The 6,960-nt window shown below is 37.5% G+C and overlaps 1 long non-coding RNA gene across 1 annotated transcript; it reads right to left on the reverse strand.

Moving 5' to 3' along the window:
• Positions 1–4,235: 4,235 nt before the first annotated feature.
• On the reverse strand, positions 4,236–5,868 carry LOC149045167 (uncharacterized). Its single transcript, XR_016187089.1, has 2 exons — positions 5,729–5,868; positions 4,236–5,053 (listed from the first exon to the last, which is right to left on the reverse strand). It is a non-coding gene; the product is annotated as an uncharacterized LOC149045167 (long non-coding RNA).
• Between the last annotated feature and the right edge of the window lie 1,092 nt (positions 5,869–6,960).

A 6,960-nucleotide genomic window follows, 5' to 3' on the forward strand; every position in this document is an offset into this window, starting at 1 on the left:
TCACCATCTAAGAAGAGAAGGAATAGAGTGGCAAACCGAAAGTATATGTTAATAGCTTGTGAAGGGTGGAGGGGGGGAGGTTGCTCCTAAAACAAATGGTGTAAAGTTATTGAGATCTAAATTATAGCAACAAATATGTCATCAAAATAGTGAGATAGGTGACAGGTATCAGTTTGTGATTCCCGTCCATATGCCAGAGGGCTAGTGGGGAAAGTACGTTATACACGTGTCTACGGATGGCATTCATAGACCTTAGCCTCCTACCAATGTGATCGACTCTCTTTATGGCACTCCTTAGTCTCCACCTCTGCACACGTGCACCTTGGGAAACAAGGTAACCCTCGATTGTTTTGCAACCCGTCAACAAAAATAAGAGTTTTAATTTCAAGCACCCTGTGACACAGTAGTGAAGCCAATGCCACTTGTCGGTGCTTTCTTGAATTCTCTGTTTAAAGGATACAAAGTGTGTTTCTGATATGCAAAATTTTGTGTAAACACTGCGGCGGGGCTTAAAAGCTCTTGCCTGTAAGTTGATTACGTTTAATGGAAGTTTTCTTTGCTTACCCTAAAGGCAAGAAGAGAAACGTCACAAGTCACGCAACTCTAGTCAATGTATCTAGTTTGTACCGAACTCAGTCTGTAGCAATAATAATAATAATAATAATAATCGCAAAAATTAATATTTGAGGTAAAGAATGTAAAAATAAATAAAAATATAAATAAATACGTCTACTGAAACAAACGACGAAACAGCCAGGTGTCCTGTCAATTTTCTGAATTATGCAATAGTTTTTATACAGCAAGTTGCGACCGTAACAGATCGAACGGTAAAACTCGACCTAGATTTGAACAATTACGTACAACTACGTGCATTACGGTGTCCGCACTAGCCTTCCTTAATACGTGATGACTACTGAATGGGAAAGAGCACAGGGAAGATAGGTATGTATGCGCGCTAAACCAACTCAGTAAAAAATATTACTGTGGCAAACACTATTTTTAGAACGCGAAAAAAAACCTTTAACTGTTTCCGATCCAGACATGTAATTTACCTTTGATCGACAAAATAAAAATAGATCTTACTTTTACTATCACTGCACTCAGGAAAAATTAATAAACAAAGCAATATAATGTATACTTCTTTAAAATAATAAATATAAACAGTCTTCTCCTAGCTTACTCTTATCGTCCGGCACACCAATTAAAGCATTCCGAATATCACTTTGATTGAAAAATGTCAAAACAGATCAAGGATATCAGTTTTCGTACCATGGCGTCCAGGGCACACACAAAATTAAACTTCTCATGTACTCCTTCAGTGTTCAAAGAGCCGTTGAAGTTGAACTCTCGTTGAAAAGTAAGCGTGAGTCAGAGAAAGAAAAGAGAGCTCGACAATCGACATTTAATGCACGTCATAACACTACTTAATACTATACACATATTCAGGCCCACCAACACGACGCTTTCATGAACGACAACGAATAAATACAATATCGGCGGGGGAAAAAGAGGAGAGACTTACCGAATTGGCTCTGCTTTACGGCAAAGCTAAGTGAAGACTATTCAATACAGCGACTACGCCATGTGATGGTTTCGCGGCAGTCTTCACATTCATTTATGATATGGAAAAATATGGGGGCTAGTGGTATTTTAAATTCCTGATCCAAATTTATGATGATTTATGTTTCTTCGCAGGAGAGTCAAACAAGACTCTACAGCAAGCCTGTTTTGTTTTGCTGTATTCCATAACGATAGTCGTCGCTCTGAGTGGAAGTATCCTCCTGATATTTATCGTCAAGTGGAAACCAGAAACAAGGTCCCTCACTGGGGTATTGTTCGTCAACATGGCCTTTGCAGATATTTTAGTGACCTTAATTGTGATGCCCGATTCCATGTCATATGTCTTCACAGAGGGAAAATGGATTTCTGGAGACGTAGGCCTTGTCACATGTGCTGGTGTGAGGTACCTTAACTTCATCACACTGGCGGCGTCAATCGCTAGTCTATTGTTGATGTCAGTGGGTCGTTACTTAGGAGCTACTTTCCCTCTCGACCGTTTCCCAAATTTTCGCCGAGGGAAAATCCAGTCTGTGAGAATTTGGTTTAGTGCAACGATCACTTCGATCCCCGTCGCTCTAACATGGATAAATTTTAAGTATTTTCCAAACGACACATATTACGTTTGCGCGCCCATATTTCAGGCACCCGGCAAAGAATACAAGAGGATCCTTTTTACATTACTTGTTCCTTCTTATGTACATGATTCCACTGCTTGTGATATCCACGCTATATACCTGGTTTGTCTTCGGCTGCGCCGCAGAGGTATTCCAGGACTCGTTACTCTAAAAACAAAACACCGAAACGAGGTAACCAAACGAAAGGTCGTACGCATGCTTGTAATAATCACCGCTGTATTTGCCATCTGTTGGCTTCCATCACAAGTCTATATTGTCCGTATGGCATACTTGGATCATTTCCTGATGTTCATAATGCTCAACTTCCATATTATGTGCAGTATTTGTCTAATTGGTTGGGACATGCTAACAGTGCCACAACAGTGCCATAAATCCATGGTTGTGCCTGACCTTAAGCGAAACATTGCGCAAAGACTTTTGTGAGGTTGTGAAGAGAGATAGACATTCAAATTCTCGTTACTTTAGATTTACAAGATATTAGACGTCAACCAAACATGTTAAAGGCACTAATGTGTACAATGACGTACTACTGCAAGATGTGCGCATGGATCGCAAGGAAATAAATTGTGTACTCAATGAGAAAAAAAACAGATTTGCAGTGAGACAAACGTCTGAAAAAAGGTCAACACCACGGTGTACACTATTGTGTTGCGGATGCACACGAAATGTTGTTAAGAAGCGTAAGCGTCGCTTAAGGTGATAGCTGTGGTGTTAACCATATATTTTAAAAGATAACATCGATACATCGTAGCAAAAGAGTTCCGTTTTTTGAACCAAAAATGTTCGTATAGTCTAACATGACTGGACAAAACTGGAGCGAGAAAACTAGTCATTGTATTTGCTGTAAGCAAATACAATGACTAGTAATACTACATCACAAATCATTGTATTTGCTTACAGCAGCAGAGTAAACCCATGGGTAAATAGTAGACGGTGAATTAACCAACCAGGGGGCATGCTTTACATTGGTTCTGTTGTAAAAGGTCATCTTTTATCGACACTTCGTTGCTTTTCTATTTTAATTTATAAAAGCTAAACTGAATTAGATTATACTGGTCATCTTCTACTTGCTCGGGACCACCCACCCTGTTTTGAATTGAATGTAGTCCTAAGATAGGAGATTGAACAAGAAGCATACCTAATCTTCTTCGTTCTCTTCTTGGGATGTCTTTAAGTAGAAAGATAAGCAACGAGTAAAAGGGATTCAAAATCTTGTATTTTTGAAGTCCTGGCAAAACATTCTCGTTGCTCAGTTTTATCAAGGTCTTTAGAGATGATGCGCTGGAACTGAACAACGAGAGGAGGAAAACTTACTTTAAGTCGCATAATTCTATCCAGCATTGCTCTCAGAGGAACATGATGCGGAGTAGCAGATGTTTTTTTTTTTAGTGCAAAAAGGTATGTTTAATTTGCATATCGCCATGTGTTCTGTTGTTCGTTTTTACCTCAACCAACTCAGACTTGAATTGAACAGTTTTCAAGTCCTATTATAGTGCTAAATTTTACTTATCCATCCTTGATTTATCATTTATAATTTTGTGTCCTTTTTTTCTTTTTCGTAAGACTTCTATGTCAATGCAAGACTTTCTGTTCATCAATTTTTGGCTTACTGAGGCTGACGTGAACAAAATGTGCGAAAGCAGTTTGATTTTTGATATTGACGTAGGAAAATAATAAATCATCTTAATGAGGAAAAAGGGTAAATAAAAACGCTTTCCAAGTTACTTAAGTAAACAATTTGTCTATGTTACAGCTGAGAACAAAATAGTTTGACTGAGACTGAAAATTTTCAAACTGAAAAGGAAACTGGTTCTTGATGACCAATTTTCAAAATTAAAACTGATTCTGTTTAAGGAAAGATCAATCTGCCATTTGCCTTGCGTTGATTTTTGGTGAGTAGTAAGGGTTTAGAGAGAGTCGATCTTAAAAACGACTTTCATACTAGCTAAAAATGACCGAATTTTGTATACTTTCTAGACTCTTCTTGGTGCAAAAGAATAGTTCCTCTACCTCGTAGGTGTCCTTTATTTTAAGTGCAAATTGTAGATACATCTTTAATCTTCAATCGCGCGTTGATTTAAAAGCTAGCACTTGTAAAACTCAGAAAGTGAGTTTTATGAAGCCTAGTAGGCCAATTTTGGCTTCTCTTATTTAGGTTTCTATAAAAAAGAGCGAAGTTAAGTTCAAATTTGCCTCTTTATCGGTTATGAATAATAAATGTGTCCACGCACTCTGCCCGATGAAACATAGACAAAAAGTACAAGTCTTGGCAGTTTTTGGGGTTACCGTTGTGTGTTTTTTTCTTTCTTTCCTATTTATTCCTTGAGCAATCGCAATCTCTTTGATAAAATTATTCCTTCTTACAAAGAATTGTAAACAGAGGCTCTCAGGATTATTTAGATATTCCGGTGCTAGCCAATGTCATGTATTCCTCCTCTCTCCCTCCAGTCCTCTCACACTACCTTAACTACCCTTGTTCATGTTACACCAGTCAAATAATATGATCACGCATTGTTGTCTTTAAAATCCAAGGATCTGCTGTTAGTCTCCCTTCTTGCTTCCAAACATTTCGTTACAAAAAGTCAGAATTCGGTTTTTCTTCAAGAGAGCACCCTCTTGGTGATAAATATCCATCCTCTCCAATACTCAGTCGATAATATATCAATATTAGGAAGAAGAAGAAGAAAAGAGTAAGGAAATCAGGTTAAAAAAAGAAAAAAAGCAAAAACATATTCTGACAGTATCACATGCCGAATATTTCATAGCCACTGTGAAGGTAAACACTTGAAGGTATGTTCTATATCTAGCGAGCAGAACTGACCTCGAGCTAGACTGTCATCTTTCCAGAAGGTAATTATCTGCAACATCAAAGGTCAAGCTGAGACACACGTTAAGTGCAGAAGAAAACAGCCGAAGAGAAAAGAATAGAAAAAACTGAAATTCTAAATGCCAATACATACAAACATAGAAGGCAGTACTAAGGTGATTCGGCAGATTAACTCAATCGTAAAAATGAAGGATAAGTGTATCGAAAAAAAAATCTAAACAAGTACGATGTAGTTTACTAAGACTCTAATTTCTAGGAGAAATTTCCTGTTACTACTTTTACATAGAGGCTTATAATTAACAAGATTATTCAATAATTCTTAAGAAAGATTTCCCTCTAAAGAGTGATAATTACATTTTAGTGAAATATTGAAAGGAGCGTCCAGTCTGCCTTTCAGTGTCGTGACATTATTTTTGAGAAGCGGTATTTTCTGCATATTCGTTGATGCTAGTATAGTTAGCTCAAAAGAAGATTATTTTTCAACTTTTTAAGCCGAAGACAGCCCTAAAATTTGCATTGAAACTGCAAGGAATGCCAATTTTTCAGATTATTATAGGCAGATAGTAAGGATAATCAGAATTCCTCACAAAGCTGTCTCGGTAATGATACATTTTGGTTGATTCTGTGAATTGAAAAGGCAAATTCGTCATGTTATTGTAGTTTTATAGTGATCGTTTGAAGATATCCTGACCAATAGGGAACTCACCATTTTTGTGGCAGCAATGGCTTGCCATCATTCACGGGCATCGGGGAATCTATACAAAAGAGAAGAAAATACCCAACAAGTAAGAAATTATCTAGCCACGAGAACAATTAAGATGTTTTCCAACTTTTAAATTGTTTTATTCCGTTTTTATGGCTTGGGTGAAATATGAGGCGGTAACAAAATGGATGAAATACAAGGTGATATGATAGAGGGCCCGTTGTGAATTCAGCTAAATTTCAATTTCTAGAAAAACCAGAGACGGATACTAGCTTCAGATGTTTGCTTTTTTTCATTTGGCTGAAACAATTCACCAAACCGTTGGGCCAATCCAGTCCTATACAACTCTAAAAACTCCTTTTTAAAAGAGAAGTGCTCTGAAAATTTACAAAGAATCCATCCAATTGATCGCCTCTTTAGATGACGTCGTTATAATTCTGTTTCTGCGATGGATATGATGAAGTTTGAAACAGGATATCAATGTCCACGCTTTATAAGAGCCCATGATCTCTTGAACTGCTTTTTAAGTGTTTGTTTCTTGATAGAAGTCTTAAAGATAAAAGTCGGTTCCATCGCCGGTGTATTAAATGCAAGATGTTAACTCAACAGTAGAATAAAAAACTGGTTTCAACGGTTCTCCGTTGATATTAGTAATGACTTACCCTATGCCATAACTACTTATGGTAATGAGTTATGACAAAGAAAGAGATCCTGACATCCAATTCCGCTGAAAGAAAGTGAATAAACCTGATGAACATGTTGATTAATCAACGCTGGGAGGATATGACGGAAGGGGATGCAGGTGTCAGTTGCACTGCCTAAACTTCTCTGAGGGCGTGGGTCCATATATCCAGGGGATATTCCGCTTATTTTACTCGACGGTATGTAGGAGGGTATTCAATTAACACTTAACACATAGGAAAATGGCTATGCCTCTATACTATCTTTTTCCCATGCAAGCACGTATTTATGGACCGGAATAAATAAGTCTAACCTGTACATTTCGCTCCCACGGGTGGCTATTGTCAGAGAGATGACTTGAAAATCCGGGTAGATGTCATAATTAAATTCAAGATCAATCAAGCAAAATATATAGTCACTTTCTCTTTTATCTTTAAAAGAGTATATTTTGATGACATTAGCTTTAAAATGGCATAGAACAGTGACCAACTATTGCTTTAGTTTCTAGAGGGGCAATAAATCCTGACTTAAATGGATCCAGTCAAATCTTACCT

The sequence above is a fragment of the Pocillopora damicornis genome, chromosome 5 (assembly GCF_964200805.1).
Source record: "Pocillopora damicornis chromosome 5, jaPocDami1.2, whole genome shotgun sequence".
NCBI lineage: Eukaryota > Metazoa > Cnidaria > Anthozoa > Scleractinia > Pocilloporidae > Pocillopora > Pocillopora damicornis.